The following is a 15,396-nucleotide window of genomic DNA, read 5'->3' on the forward strand; positions in this document are numbered from 1 at the left end:
TGTATTCAATTGAGCGGATATCAGACATCAAAAACGAAGTACGACATCTACATTGTTTAATGCCGATTATCACATAAGTGCACTTGGTGTACATCGTACTTTGATCATCAAAAACCATGCTGCGTCACAATGCGTTTACTGGGGATCATCTGGGCAGGTGAAGTGGGGTTGAGGTAGGAGGACAGGTTTAGGAATCTTGTCTGAGGCTGGAAGGACTTGGTCCTAATGACTGTAGGGAGGGAGCAGACAGTGCTGCAGTTCAGTGGGGTGCCTTTAGAGCGAGCAAGCGAGAGGTACGTGTGATTTCTGGTTTGCAAGCCTTCGTGAGGGTGACGTTGTCAGATTGTTAGTGGGCAGTGGGGGCTCCTTGCGTGCTCATGGCGGAAGATTATCATTCCCCCTTCCCTGTTGGGAATACATTAGGATGGTGGCCTACTGTGGAGAGAAGGGCATCTTACGCAGACCGCCGACCTCCTCATAGCATAGGGCGCCTTATTCTGCTGTGTACAGTCTGTGCCGGGTTGTGTCAGCGTGGGCAGCCTATTTGTATCTCAAGAAAATAGCGATTCAATTGTGATGGGGTTAGTTAGGCCCTATGCAGGATAAAGAACTGTATGTTCTTGAATCAGGAATTGCGGTAGATCTTCTGAGGGAACTCCAGCACTCGGCTCTACTTTCTATTGTGTAGTACCCTCTCACATTTCTGGAGCATCGCTGCCAGGGGCTCCACTGCTAGTTCATGGATGGCTTTATAAAGCCAAGTAATGAGGTGACGGACCATCGTTCATGTTAAGGATTGTATGAAGTACGGGATGCGTGGCAGGTTCCTCTCTTCCCCAAAGTGTGACAAGTCCGGGACAGCTGCCCATTTAGTAAGAATTGGCCCGATGGTGGATTATAGTAGGCAAAATTGGGGAGACGGGTTGGCCTAACGGCTAAGGCGCTCGACCTCGGACCTGGGGATCTGGGTTCGAGTCTCGGTAACAACGCCAAAAACCCCCTGTGATTCTGGGCAAATCACTTAATCTCTCTGTGCCTAAAATGAAAGTGTGTCCTCATGTAACGTAACTGGTGCTATGTAAAGCGCTCTGATAACTGATTCGGTTCGGTTCTAGTTCGCGCTATATAAAACTCTGCAAAAAAAAAAAATCCAGAATATTAGGAAAACTAAATAATTGTTTAACTGTGGTCAAATTAATTAGACAAGTGCTAGCTATTCCCAGACAATCTATTGCCTGGTGGATAGTAGCATGTATTTTTATGTTATCAGCTAACTAACAGACCTTTGAATGGTAGATCCAAGGTCTATAAGAGGGAAGGCTGCAACTATAGCCCGATGGTGCAGCGATTTGAATTTTGAATTAGAATTTTTAGGGATTTATAAAGCGCACGTTCACTATACAGTTTCTTGGCGCTGGGGGGGGATAGGGTGAGGGTAAAGAGGTGCAGGATTAAGAACTAAAAGCTTGTTGGAATAGGAAAGTTTTAAGGGTCTTACGGAATTGCATGTAGGAAGGGGATTGTCTGACTACAAGCGGGAGGGTATTCCAAAAAGTGGGTGCCAAGACCGAAAATTTCAGGCCACCCGACCTTGATTTCTTGAACCGGGGAATGGTTAATAAAGATTTGGAAGAAGAACGAAGGTCTCTGGATGGGCAATGATTCGTAATAGTCGAATTAATAAAGGCAGGGGCAGTACCCGCCCTAGCCTGAAAAGTGAGGCACCCCAGTTTAAAAAGGGCCCGTTGTTTGATAGGGAGCCAATGAAGGGAAAAAAGGAGCGGGGAAGAGTGATGAAATTTGGGTAGGCCATATAACAAACGGGCTGCCTGGTTCTGCACAAGCTGGAGACGTTGGAGCGCATAGGCAGGAGCACCGTTGTAAATGATGTTACCGTAGTCAATTTTGGACATGACCATAGCCATTAAGATGAGTTTAAGTGCAGGGGGGGGGGGAAAAGCGGGAGATTTTCCTTATGATACGCAAAGTAAAAAAACAGGAAGAAACAACAGAACTAATGTGGGAGTGAAGTGTGAGATGGTGATTGAGTGTGATTCCAAGAGTCTTAACAGAATCCGAAGGGATGGGGGAAGGACCAAGGGAAAGGGGCCAGAAAGAGGGAGACCAAGGGTTGCCGCTGCCTCCAGTCAAGACAAGCTCTGTTTTATCCGGGTTGAGTTTAAGATGGTTCGCATTCATCCAATCCCGGATAAACAGCATAACGGACTGGAAGCTAGCGACATCAGATGTTGGGGAGGAGAAATTAAAAATGAGTTGGAGGTCATCAGCATAATTGTAAACTGTGACCTCCATTTGTTGTAGTGCAGAAATAAGGGGAAAAATATAAAGATTAAACAGAAGAGGGGAAAGAGAAGATCCCTGGGGGACACCACATTGCACTCTGCGAGGCGGGGCAGGAAAATTCGGCCAGATGGACGGCCTGGGTGCGGTCGGACAGGAAAGAGCCCAGCCAGTTCAATATCGTGTCCCCCTATGCCCGCCGCCTTGACACGGGATAGAAGAATGTCATGATCAACCGTGTCAAAAGCGGCGGACAAATCTAAAAGGACCAGAGCCTGGGGGGAGTTGGTGTCAAGTCCCTGTCTGAGTTGGTCCATGACCGAGATGACGACCTTCTCGGTGGAATGACGGGGCCGAAAGCCCGCCTGGCAGGGTGCAAGGTAACTGGAGGCCTCAATAAAGGAGCTGAGCGTCTGAGTGACATGAGACTCGGCTACTATTGCCAGGTACGGGAGAAGGGATATGGGGCGATAATTTGCCGGGGAGGCAGGGTCCGCTCCGGATTTTTTTAGTATGGGGATAATAGTTGCAGTTTTAAAAGGAGCAGGAACAAGGCCATCCGTGAAAGAATCGTTCAAAAGAGTAAGGGCAGGTTAGGGGCAGTCAGAAAAGATCTGGCAAAGAATGCGGGCCGGTCAGATCTCGGCTGGAGAGCCAGACTTGACACGCCTAAGTAGGGGAAGTAGGGAGTCTTTAGTCAAAGCAGGAATATGGGAAATAGAAAAATGATTGCCAATCGGCTGAGGGTCTGTAAAATTGGGGGAAGGGGGAAGGATATTAGCTTTAATACTGGAAATTTTCTCAATGAAAAACTCGTTAAGCGAGTCACATAGGGTTTGGGAGGGGGGATCTTGGGCAGGGTTCTCTCGGATGATGCCAGTTCGTGGACAGTAGCAAAAATCTCGCGTGATTGATTTTCCGCGGCTAGAATGCGGCCTGAGAAGTATTCTGTCTTGGCTGCCAAGATGTCTTTTTTATATTCCCTAAGCATAGAAGTGTAATGTTGCTTGCGGGTTGGGCAGTATGTGATTCTCAATGCTCGTTCGGCCTGTCGTAGCTCCCGTTTCTTGGCCTTAAGATTGGGGCTAAACCACTTATTAGCATTGTGGGTGCGATTGATGGAAATCTGTTTAAGGGGAGCCACTGGGTCGCAGGCTTTGGGAAGCCAGCGGTCCAAAGTGGTGACCTGAGAATAAGGGGTTAGGGCCGATAGGTCTGGACAGGTGATAGTTAGTGAGTTGCACAGAGATGGAATGTCAACTCGACTCCAGTTCCTAGCCCAGGGGTTTTTGGTAACAGAGCGTGTTTTAGCAAGACTCAGGTCTAATGAGAAAGCAAGCAGGGAGTGGTCAGACCATGGGCAGGGTGAAATGGTAGGATGAGAAATTGGAATATTTAGAGTCCATATTTGATCGAGGATATGGCCTCGGTTGTTGGTGGGAGCGTTAACGTGCTGAATAAAATTCAAACTAAGAAGCAATTGGGTAAAATCTTTAGAGGTAGCATCCTCGTCGGGGTCCGAAGGCCAATAATTAAAGTCTCCCAAGACGAGGACAGAGGCACTGTTAATTGCCAAAGTAGCCAGTTAATCTTGGAAGGCGGGAAGGAAGCCAGGGGATTGTTGGGGTGGCCGATAAACTAATACACAGGAGAAATGAATCTTAAAGGAAGTACAGCGTACTACTAAGTAGTCAGCTGTTGGTATCGTGGGTGAGGTGAGTGACTGCAAAAGGATTCCCTTACGGGCGATCAAGGCAACCCCTCCACCGGCTCTGCCCTCCGGCCGGTCGGAACGAAACATGCAATAATGCGAGGGAAGGGACGCCAGTACGCTCGGTAGGGAGTCAGAGCGATACCAGGTTTCCGTTAGAAACAATAGATCCGGGGAATTGGAATCTAATAGGTCAAACAGTTCTGTTTGGTGCTTAACTGCGGACCGTGTGTTTAACAGAAGAGCTGTAGTGAAGGGAGGGGGTAGGGACGTAGCGGGCGTAGGGGAAGAAATGCCAAAAGCGTGGATACGAGACAGTGTTTCAGGATGTAAGGGCCAGTTTCTGCGGAGGGAGCGCAAATATGAAGAGAAGTATGCAATAGGATGGTCATAGTGGTGTGCCCCTTGCCCCTGTTGGCCGCGCGCAGACGGGCTTAACTTTGGCGCGACTTCGGCGCGCCATCGACGTGCCCGCTGCGCTCGTCCACTGCGCGCACGAGGACACATGCGCGTTTTATGGCGTGCACCCCCGAGCAGCTGGAGCGCTGACTGCGGTGGACCCAGCCTTCAGGCTACACCCAAAATGGCGCCCACCCTCCACACAATCGGCACAGGCAGCCGTGGTGGACCGGAGCTGGGGAGGCCACCCAGGGAGGTAAGAAACACAAAATAATATATTTTAAAACGTAACTTTCAAAAGAGAGAAATGACAGTAATTATGTTAAAAAGTTCAGCGCCTGCATCCAAATCATGCAGGAGCGCCGGTTATCAGGAGGTTAAAACAAATTAATTATCCTTGCAGCCTCTCATTTCTCAAAGCCCCCAGTGAGTCACAGGAGCTGCCACCACCTGAAAGCCCACAGCGAGCGTTTGCAAATCTTGCCGCTTTATGGCGTGCACCCCCGAGCAGCTGGAGCGCTGACTGCGGTGGACCCAGCCTTCAGGCTACACCCAAAATGGCGCCCGCCCTCCACACAATCGGCACAGGCAGCCGTGGTGGACCGGGGCTGGGGAGGCCACCCAGGGAGGTAAGAAACACAAAATAATATATTTTAAAACGTAACTTTCAAAAGAGAGAAATGACAGTAATTATGTTAAAAAGTTCGGCGCCTGCATCCAAATCATGCAGGAGCCCCGGTTATCAAGAGGTTAAAACAAATTAATTATCCTTGCAGCCTCTCGTTTCTCAAAGCCCCCAGTGAGTCACAGGAGCTGCCACCACCTGAAAGCCCACAGCGAGCGTTTGCAAATCTTGCCGCTTTATGGCGTGCACCCCCGAGCAGCTGGAGCGCTGACTGCGGTGGACCCAGCCTTCAGGCTACACCCAAAATGGCGCCCTCCCTCCACACAATCGGCACAGGCAGCCGTGGTGGACCGGGGCTGGGGAGGCCACCCAGGGAAGTAAGAAACACAAAATAATATATTTTGAAACGTAACTTTCAAAAGAGAGAAATGACAGTAATTATGTTAAAAAGTTCGGCGCCTGCATCCAAATCATGCAGGAGCGCCGGTTATCAGGAGGTTAAAACAAATTAATTATCCTTGCAGCCTCTCGTTTCTCAAAGCCCCCAGTGAGTCACAGGAGCTGCCACCACCTGAAAGCGATATGGGGGACGGCTCCCTGTGATACTCTGCAGTCCATTGAGAACAATTTTACTTCCGTTCCACAGTCATACTCAAACTATGTTTTACACCTGGAACTGGCTTTACCATACATCATTGACACAATTAAAATGGCACCACTCCTACTGTGGCACTCTATCTGGCGCAGGGTGACAGTACCCCTGATGCAAAATTTGGTAACACTCATTTTAAAGTACAGTTAAGTAGCTACAGTATGTGGAGTCAGAATGATCTGCCATTGGTTTAGGCAGCCTTTTTAAAGACCCCTCTACTTGTAAGTCCATGTCTAAGCACAAACTGGTTGAGATATTCATTTTGAGGGCTCAATATCTGAAAAAGGAAAAAAACTCCCACACCCAGAAGGCTGTGTTGATGGAGGCAAGTTTTCTGTATCTGGAGGATGTCACATTCTCACACCACAAATACATTTTACCGTTGATAGGATTTCCAGGGAAGCAATATAAACATTCCGATCTCTCAGTATGTCCTTGTGACAACAAGTCCCCACAAAATGATCTCCACGTCTTGTTTTTTTGTGGTTTTTATTGTCAAGAACGACACAAATGTATTGTGCCAATTTGTAAGAGTCACAATTTTAAATTTTGCCATGTAGATCTGTTCTTCCTCAAATCCTTGCAGAATTCTTATATTTGTTTTTCTCTAGCCTCATTTCTCTGGGCATGTCTGAAAAAGAGAAAGCAGTTGGGCCCTTAAGATATAGCAGGATGGGTTATCATGTGTTTATTGTATACATATTGATGAATTCGTTTTTATGATATAATGAATGTTTGCATTAATTTTATACTTGGGTTTATGATAATTTTTACTATGGCTTTTATAAACTGTGACTGTATACACTTTTATGATCTTATGAGTAAGATCGAATAAAGGATTTTGAGATTGAGATACCCAGTGTCTCACCTGCATGTAGTGGTACCGTTCTGCCTTTTGGGAGACCGTGCGCCTTACCAAAGTCTGCAAAGGGGAGTAGGCCCTCCACATCGAAAAGATGTCCTATTGAGCGGCAGCCTTCATTAGTCCAGCGAGCAAAATCTGATGCATCAAGCCCCGGGGTGAATTCTGCAACTAAAGAGAGTTTACACAAAATACTCTAAACCCTGGTTCAACGGTCCTTTTAACGAGGATAGATGTTCTCTCAGAACCGCTGAACGTAACTGGAGATCAGTCCCATCTGCCAAGCTTCTCATGACACTAAAAAGAAAGAGAAATGCTACTACCGAAAGGTCGAGCGCACCAAAGCAGACTTCTTCAGCCACCAACTTGACCAGGCAAGAAATCGACCAAAAAAACTTTTTTAATTAATCAAAACTCAATCTAAGGACCCACCTCATCGTCCACAAGAACTAACTCACCCACAAGTGAAGATTTTTCTAACTACTTTTATCTAAAGACTGAGAACATCAAGAAAGGTCTCCTCAATTACCTAATTTCTCACTCCTGCCCTCTCACCAAAACCTACCATCTACCCCCAAGTGCAACACAACAAATATCGTCAAAGTTTGTTTTAAAAATCGATGCGGCATGGTCATCCTTTTACACTATTTCTCAATGCCCTGAAGCCTGCCAATCACCTCAACAACCCTCTCCCCGCAAATGCGGTTAAAGAACTTACCCCATTGCTTCTACCTCTCTGGACCAAAATCATCAACACTTCTCTTCTACAAGGTTGCATCCCTGACTCCCTAAAGGTGGGGCAGGTGTCTCCCATCCTTAAGAAACCCACAAGTGACCCCACGGACCTAAACAACTACCGCCCTATCTCCAATATTCCCACCCTGGCCAAATTTCTGGAAAAATGTGTTCACCACCAACTTACAAAACATATCGATCACTTCAACCTTCTTAACAAACACCAATCCGGCTTCCGTGCAAATCACAGCACGGAATCAGCCATGATACACATCGTTGATGATGCACTACAAATACTTGATCAAAACGGAACATGCCTTCTTATCCTACTAGACCTCTCCTCAGCGTTCGATACGGTCAAACACGAGAACTTGATAGATCTTTTGAATCACAGAATGGGTCTATCAGGATCAGTTCTTTACTGGTTGACCTCTTTTCTGCAAAACCCTGTCCAAACCCGTTCCAGTTACGCTAGGAGTCCTACAAGGTTCCTCGCTATCCCCAACACTTTTGAACGTATTCATGAACCACTCACCGATCTGCTACAAGCGTCCAACGTGCAATTTCACATGTACGCTGACGATACCCAACTGTACCTTACGATCAAGACCCTTGACGACATTAATTTGCTTAACACTACTCTTAAGACCACCCAAACATGGCTGGCAGAGAATCACCTCAAATTGAATGCTTTAAAAAACTGAATTCCTCCTAATTGCCCCACCCACGATTGAATCAAACACCTTACAGCACTCAACGTTCAACCAACCATTGTGGATTCAGCTAAATCATTGGGTATAAGTCTGGATTGCAACCTCAATATGCAGAAACACATTAGTAACGCAACGAAAAGAGCAAACTTTCAGATTAATACACTAAGGAAGCTGAAACCCTTCCTACCTGCCAATGACTTCAAGATGGCGGTCCAAGCTCTAGTCCTACCTCGCCTGGACTATGGAAGTGTCTCACTATGCGGTCTCCCCAAAGCCACTACAGCTCCCTTAAGAGCCTCTACCAATGCGGCAGCAAGACTCATCACTAGCTCAAAAAGAAGGGCCCACATCTCCCCTGACCTAAAATCTCTAAACTGGCTGCCATTTGAAGCCAGAATTCACCTGAAAATAGCATGCATGACGCCTAAGGCCTTACATCACAATGCACCCAGCTATCTCACTCAAAAACTCACAATATCTGGTGGGACAAGATCCATAAGAAGTGCGGCAAACCTCCTTCTGAAGCCACAAAAATTCAACAAGAGAAAAACGTATAAACGATCCTTCTCAGGAATGGCACCCAGGATTTGGAATGCTCTTCCCCCGGAAACAAGACTGAACCCCTCCACCTCATCCTTCAAATTGGAATTAAAAGGGATCCTTATGGCAAAATTCACTTAAACAAAGTCCCATGTTTCCGCGAGAACTTCCATACCCTTTAGCAAACTTGTCAACCTAATCCATATAGTGGCCATTACCATGCTTCAACAGTCCGCCCTCGCTATGTACCTTATTGCTTTGCTTTTTGTCTGCTCAGTTGTTGATTTATATATTTGACTTACTTATCCTTATTGTACTACCATCACTCATCAGGCCGCTCCTGCTCTGCATCCTGTTTGATTTGCTTCATGTTTTCTCTATGATGTTATGTATTTTGGTCCTGCATATCTTTAATGTATGATATAACAAAACGAATTTACTGTAAAGCGCTCTGATACCCGCAAGGGTCTTGTCGGCGCTCTATAAAACTTTCAAATAAATAAATAAATTTACTGTTGGTGAAGGGAGAGTCGTTAGTCCTCGAGAGACAGCGACCTTATCCCATGCCAGTAGAGTTGGCTGCGTCACCTTAGAGATGTATAGATTCTGGTGTCTAGCCGCCTTAGCTAAGAATGGACTCCCCTGAGCGACTGCCTGGCCAGCGATCTATCCATAAATAGCAAGTGCTTCTCAGACTCTGGTCTCGACCACTCCACCAGCGGTCGCAGCTGCACCGCCCAATAGTAGTCCTGCAAGTTAGGGATTCTCAGCCCACGCTCAACCTGGGGATTGTAGCTTAGCTCACGACATATCCTAGGTTGCTTATCACGCCATATAAATCACTCCAGGTCTCTCTGCATGGAGAGCAATACCCCTTTTGGGAGAACCAACGGTAGAGTTTGGAATATTTATAATATCTTAGGTAGTATTGTCATCTTTATGGCAACCCAACCATGAAAGCGTGAAGAGCCTCCACTTTCGTAGGCAGTCCCGGACGTGTCGTAGCAGTGCCGTAAAATTCGTCTAGTTAGTAGATTGTATATCAGCCTAGAGCTGCAGCCCTAGATAGGGGATTGTGTCTTGGGCCCACTGGAAGTGATGTGTCCACTGGAGTCGTGCCAAGGTGCCCGGGACTCAGGGATAGGTTGAAGGCCTGAGACTTGTGGATGTTGACCTTGAAGCCTGACACTTGTGCAAAGCATTTGAATTCAGTCAAGAACGCCAGCAGGGATTCTCCTGGCTTCTCCAAGGTGGCCACGACATCGTCAGCATACAGACTTATTTTATGTTCGTCTGTTCCAAACTTTATCCCTCATATGGGGGGGTCGTTGCGCACTCGCTGAGCCACTAGCTCCATGTACAGGGCAAACAGGAGTGGCGATAGTGTACATCCCTGCCTGGTTCCCTGCTGACTGAGGAATGGTTGGGAAATTAGTCCATTCACCAGAACTGAGGCAGAAGGGTTTGTGTAGCTTCCCAGCACCCACTCTATAAAACGTCGCAGCCGACCGAAATTTTCCAGGGTATGTCTGAGGTAGGGCCAGTATACTCTGTCAAATTCCTTCTCGGCATCTACTGATAGTATCATTCGCTCCTCCTTAAATTTGTCAGATTTGTCTATCAAGTGCAGTAGGCAATTGGTATTGTCGGAGCACTGACGGCCCAGGACAAAGCCTGACTGATCGGGATCGATCAGGCCTGGCAAGTGGGTGGAGAGTCTTTGAGCTACGATACCAGTAAATATTTTAAGGTCCACATTTAAGAGGGAGATACGGCGGTAAGATGCGCATTGGCTTTTATCCTTCCCTGTCTTAGGTATTACTGTAACTAGTGCTTCTAACATCGTACGGGGCATAAGAGTGGAAGATCATATTGAATTAACTACCCTCACCAATAGCAGAGCTAGCATGGAGCAGAAGGTCTTATAAAATAGGGAGGGGAATCCATCCGGCCCTGGGGATTTTAGTGATTTTAGTTTGGAAATGACGGATATGACTTCCTCCAAACTGATTGGGGACTCCAGCTCTTTAGCTTGGCTGGGGGCTAGCTTAGTAGTTCTCACGGATTGTAAATTGTGGGTTGGGCCTCGTCTGGTAAAGTCTGTGCCTTGTACAAAGATGTGTAAAATTGTTGAAATGTATCGGCTATCCCCCGGTCCGTGGTTTGCTCCCTCCCCTGCTGATCTATAACCATTGAGATGTTGGACGTATGTCTATGTGCCCTGAGCCTATTAGCTAGGAGTCTCCCCGTCCTTTCCCTTCCCACATAGAAGATGTGACGGAGCCGAAGGGCAGCATGTTCAGCCCTGTCAGTGTCCATGCCGATCAGTTGAGCCCTGGCTGCCTTGAGTTGCTTCCAGACCCTAGGGGCCGCAGTTCTCTGATGGATGCGCTCCAGCTCAGCCACTTAGCTTGTAAGTCATTCCCATTTCTCCCTCCGGGCCTTATTATAAAAAGCTGAGATAGACCGGAATTCCCCCCGCAACACTGACTTCGAGGCGTCCCATACTATCGCCACGGGGGTATCGGGAATGTAATTAGTGGCTAGGTAATCTGAGATGACCCTAGTGATCCGCTCAGTCACAGCAGGGCTTTGCAGCGTCGTCTCTAGCAGGCGCCATATTCGTCGGGGAGGGGCTTGACATGGGAGTGATAAAGATATGCACACCACAGAGGGATCAGATTGGGAGCATGGGACAATATCTGCCAGAGTCATTTGTTGTGTCAGTGTGGGAGTCGTCAAGATATAGTCTATTCTGGCGTATGTTTCGTGGGCATGTGAGTAAAAGGTGTATCCCCTGGTGTGCGGGTGGTGTGACCTCCAGGTGTCTGTTAAACCTGATTCGGACAAGAGCAGTCTACCTTTCTTAGAAATGGCCCCAGACTGCCCGTGTCTCTGGCTGGATCTGTCTATATCTTTGTCGAAGGATAGGTTAAACCCCCCCACCCCCCAGTAGGAATGACCGGTCCTGCGCAGCCTGTGGTTCCTGAACCGCCTCCCGAAGGAATCCCTTCTGCCCATCAATCGGAGCATAGACCCTAGCAACCGTGAAGGAGCACGAGCCTACTGTGAGTGTATGTGCTAATAATCTCCCTCTGATCTTGGGCTGTTTGGGGCCTACTTTGCCCGGGAACTTGGACAACTCCAGGATAGGAACCCCTGCAGTCTTGGAGGACTGGGAGGAAAATAATAATGGGGGATGGCTCTGGCCCGCAGTCTATGGATGTCTTTACTCAATAGGTGTGTTTCCAGGAGGAGGCATACATGAGCGTCAGTATTCTCCAGGAATGACAGGACAGCTCGCCGTTTAATCGGATTATTAAGATCCTTGACGTTGAGCAAGATTACTTTAAGAGAAGCAGCCATCTGAGAAGGGTGCCCAGTATTTCGTAGATTCCTGTAGGGCCAAGACCCTGCTAATCCCGACATCTGTTGTGTGTCCTCTGTCCCTAAGCATCCAGTAGTCCCCAACTACCCTATTTCCAATGGTGCAACCACGGTTAATCAGAGAAGAAGGTAGCCCCGTTAACCCGAAAAACAGTAACCAGAGAAGTTAAACATAAGAGAAACGTACACATTGTTCGATTGTCCTGGGGTGGAACACCCATGGAAAGACAAGATGTCAGCAGGGCCCCCAATCGCGACCACCACCCCACCCGGGCTCCTGGTTGTCATGTCCTGGAGAGACCCCCTCCGCTCCCAGTAGCTCTCTTTACAGCCTTGGTGTCTGGAGCTCAGTCCGCTGCTTCAGAATCTACATTAAAAGTGGCAATGAGTGCTTGCCGCACCTTGGCCATCGTCTCAGGGTCCGATCGCAAGCGTAGTGGGTACCCCCCGACACTCCTCTCTTCTCAGGCTCAGGAGGGTGGCTGTTAGGATCATCAGGGGCTGTGTCCCCCGCCTCCACCCTGGGCAAGCCAAGCACCTTTTGGGCCTTCTGCAAGGAGCGGATCTGTCGCAACCTGCCTTCGTCTTGAAGAGGATCCGGAAGGGATGGCCCCAGGAAATGTCTTTGGAACGCAGGAAGGCCGTTACTGGTCGAAAGTCCCAACGTTTCTGCAAGATAGTAGCAGCTAAGTCGTGGTAGAGAAGGGGCTTAGCAGAGCGGAAGTCAATGGGATGTTTCACTCTGGCCTCTTAGAGAATTCGCTTTTTGAGTTAGAAGTCATGGACACAGTTGAGGATGTCCGATGGGGGGGCAGTCGACGGCCGCTTACTGCCAACACTGTGGGTCCTGTCCAGCTTAATTTGTTGGTCAGGAGGGGTGCCCAGAACAAATCAAAAGAGCTCCACCACATATGCCTCTGTGTCCTGCTCCCTGAGAAAACGCACAAATTCTGACATTATTCCGCCGGAAGCAGTTCTCGAGATCATCCTCGTGGGCCTGAAGATCCAATTGCTGGTCCTGGAGGCGAAGAACCTCCTGCTGAAGCTGTACGATCTCCTCGTTGCAGTCTGCGTCTCCAAGGTATCCACCCTACCCACTGAGTCTAAGTCTCTATGCATGTAAATGTAAATGTACAGGAATTTATATAGCGCAAATCACCAAGCGGTTTCTAAGCGCTTGCTTAGGGAACCCATCCTGGTATTCCCCTGTGAGATAACCCCGGCAGGGTATCCGCAAGGTGAAAGCCAGGCATCCCACCGCGAGGGGCCGTTGTGGAGATTAAGCAAGCTATTGCCCAGAGTCGCAGAGTGTGAACCCGTGAATCGAGTAGGCACCGGAGCAAGAATTGTCGAGTCCATGGACATTTTAGGACTCAAGACCCCGCTGAGACGGGAATTGAACCCTGGTCCTGGGCTGACCTCTGCTTCCAGGTCTGCCTCCTCTAACCAGTGAGCCACACTTCTCGGTACTCCATAGTGATCTCCTTCTTCATGGCATGGAATTCTCCATTTAGCGAGGCAAAGAGTGTTTCGAGGAAGGAACGGGTAACTGGACCCTCCGCATACCCATGCGCCAGCTCCGTGTGATTGCCCGAGGTCAGGACCGACTCAGTCCCGCTTGCGCCAGGTTTAAGGATAAGGTCCCTAACTGAGCGCTCTTTCTTTGCCTTGTTGGCCACCATTGCCCGTTGTCTTCTCTCTCCAGAGCCTGTGACGGTTGGCCTTGGTTCTGCACGTCTGATGTTGTCCCTTCTGTGGGAGAGTGAGGCCACTCCACGCTCCGGCGCTCAGATCTCCATCGGCTGGGGCTGAGCGGGCTCTCCCCTACCCTCTCTCCTCAGTGGGTGCAAGCGCCGAGCTCGTGATGGCGCCGAAGATATGGGAAAGCCAGGCTCCACCTGGCCCGTTGCCACGGCCGGTCGTGTATCTGCCCCCCCCCCCCCTCTCTCACCAGTCCCGTGGGAGGGGGGGAGTGCCGCCCATGCGTCCTGTGCTTTGCCGGTCACTTCACTGCGGCGTCAACGGCTCTGTCTTGGCTCTACTGTGGACAGGTGGGTGCACTGCTCCGGCGCCGGTCTCACCGCCGACTAGGTCAGGCTTCCCACCTCCACGCAGCCCTTTGGTTCGCTCTCTGTGTCTTGCTCAGAGGATGGCGTGGAAGGCTGGAGCCCCTCCTCCCGCAGCGCTGGTTGGCATGGCCAACCCTCTCTCCAGCCGATTCGCGGCCTGCTAATCCGCCGGTCCCAGTGCTGGACACAATGCAGAATGTGCAGAGGCCAGTCTGAGCGGGCCTGTGCCCCTCCGTGAGTGCAGTGGTGATTTTCGGCCCTAGCCGGCACCCTCAGTGTTCTTGCCTCAGTCCCCGGCCTGCTCTCCCTGCCACCTCCGCCTCCAAATAGCGCTGTCACCGCGGGGGGCCCATCTCTCATCAGCCGCATAGTCGTGGGTCATCCGCACTTTAGGCAGGGGCTCGACTGGCCCTGTCACACCGATTCTCTCTGTCCTCGTCCTTCGTGGCCTGGTCTCAGCTCCGCAGCAGCGATGTGGCGTACTTCTTTTGGCTGCCCGTACCGTAGGCCCGGCCCACCCCCAGGGAGCGGTCCCTGCTGTGCACGTCCCACAAGGCTTTCAGGCCTTTATCGGCACCTGAGTGTAGGGAGGCGACTTAGGAGAAAGTTTGGCGGCTTTGGTGCGCGTCCTGCGGTCTCCAACAGCTGCTATTTGCACGGGTCCCAGGTGGTGGATCGGAACAACGAGCAGGCACGTCCTACTCAGTCGCCATCTTGGCCACGCCCTGTACACAATGTTTTAAAGGGTTTTGGACGCCAAATGTTGCAGTTCATTTCTGAATACACAGTGATATTAAAATAATGCAAGCACTATTGTGGATATACAGGAGAAAAATTACACTTTTCATAAACATATGTATATCTGTGCATGAACTCCCGGATTAAAGTATTCTCTGATGTTAATTCCCTGGAAGAAAAACTGTACAGAAAGGTGTCCTGGGTAAAGTTCACACAGTGGGGAATAATTCAAAAGTTTATGACTTCAACAAAGATTGTGATGCAAAACCAAGACTACAGCTACGTAACCTTTTCTTAGTTTTAATGCACCTCAAATGGACATATAATTTAGCCAGGAATAGCAAAGCATATCCAAACCTGTGCTGTCAGAGTAACTTCTTAACTAAAATAATTATGTGCAGGTGTTGTGCACAGTTGTTATGAAATCTTAAAATATTATCGTTGAACCACCATGTTGCAGATCTCCTTTCTCCCATGCTATGTGTACGGCCTGGCAATGATTGGTCTGGGTGGGCTCTAAGTTATATGCCTGGCCATTATCTGTATGCACTCCCTCTAAGCTTCAAAACTCCTAGGTAGGTAGATATCTTGCAGCAAGCCTTTTAAGAGCTGATCTGTATGTTACGTGCCTTAGTGATTCTTGTATGCTCAGGAACTTGAAGAA

At 48.9% G+C, this 15,396-nt stretch overlaps 1 protein-coding gene and 1 pseudogene across 2 annotated transcripts in view; both read left to right on the top strand.

Annotated features, from left to right (window-relative positions):
• The window catches only part of LOC144770216 (uncharacterized), a 591,183-nt gene that overhangs the window by 509,786 nt on the left and 66,001 nt on the right, over positions 1-15,396 (top strand). The window lies entirely within an intron of this gene.
• The window catches only part of LOC144767317 (uncharacterized), a 48,552-nt pseudogene that overhangs the window by 8,941 nt on the left and 24,215 nt on the right, over positions 1-15,396 (top strand).

The sequence above is a fragment of the Lissotriton helveticus genome, chromosome 7 (assembly GCF_964261635.1).
Source record: "Lissotriton helveticus chromosome 7, aLisHel1.1, whole genome shotgun sequence".
NCBI lineage: Eukaryota > Metazoa > Chordata > Amphibia > Caudata > Salamandridae > Lissotriton > Lissotriton helveticus.